Source organism: Lycium ferocissimum, chromosome 5, assembly GCF_029784015.1.
Source record: "Lycium ferocissimum isolate CSIRO_LF1 chromosome 5, AGI_CSIRO_Lferr_CH_V1, whole genome shotgun sequence".
Lineage (NCBI taxonomy): Eukaryota > Viridiplantae > Streptophyta > Magnoliopsida > Solanales > Solanaceae > Lycium > Lycium ferocissimum.
The window spans coordinates 66344510-66345762 of NC_081346.1; positions in this window are offsets into that span (position 1 = coordinate 66344510).

The window sequence follows — 1253 nt, forward strand, 5'->3', positions numbered from 1 at the left end:
AGCTATTTGGGACAGGTTAAATTTTGGGAAATTCCCTTGAATACCCAAAAAAAAAATCTCATCTGTTTTCATCAAGCTTTTCTTTAAAAAAAAATCTTTTTTACTCTGTTTGGTCTCAAAAATTTTTTTTAACTCTAATTTTGTTTTGTCGAATTCTTGGTGGTTCTCGCAAAAAACCTCTTCAAGAGGATTCGGAGACTCGGAGGAAAAAACCCCTCAGCGTGTCAGGAGAAGGATCACCTCGTTTCTCTTCGTCTTTAATTTTTGTAAAAGAAGAAAAATCTTTAAATTTTTTCCCGCGTTTGTTTGGTTTAGCTGACTAAGAAGTTGTCCTTCGGTGGTTATGGTTGTTTGTTTCTGTGGACTTAAACCCCGACTACTGCCTTGTTGTTCTAATTTGCTAATAAAAGGGTTGGGATTAACTACACTTAGGAACTAAACTACCTGCCTTGGGCAGTGATATTCACCTCATCTAAAAAATGTAGTTTACATTCCCCATGAGATTCTGTTACTGTTAGAGAATCAACATGTTACAATAAAAATGGTAGATTAAAATTTTTAAAAGGAGAACATCAGGTGTTTAGATAACTTGTCATGTGAAGAGGATAGTTTTTTGTTTTTTACGTTGCATTAATCTCCTTTTTGCGGGTGGTAGTAGTTGTAAAAAACAAAGGGGAGTGCCTATTGTTGGTCGTTAATCATTGATACATAGATAAAAAAAAAATGTAACTGATGGAAGTGATTGTTGAATTTAAATTTTTTTGGTGTTAGTGAATCTTTTTTTTTTTTTTTTTTTTAATAAGTCAATATAAGAATGAGTAGTTGGAAATATTTGTTAAGGATGGTTATCCTGTTTTGGCGATGAAATTTAATCTTATACTTGCCTCCCTTGAACTATAGATGAAGCAAGCAAAAATGCTAAAACTTTGTGATACGAAGAGTAGGAACCTGATAAAGCCACTTAGTATTTGTAAGTGTAAAATTAATTTTTCTATACAACATGTTTAAATAAAACTTGTGTGGTTTCTATACATGTTTCAGCCCCTTCTTGTTTTCCATTGGATGAATGTTGGTAACGGGCTTGTATGTTCGCTGTCGAGTATGAATCCCACTGCTATGTGCGAGAATAGTGAACCATCATATTTGAATACTATGCACTGACTATATATGCTTTATCTTAAAATTATGGTGAAACTTAAATGTGATAGGATCAAAAGGATTGATTTAGTAGAACATATTGTTGACCTTAAGGA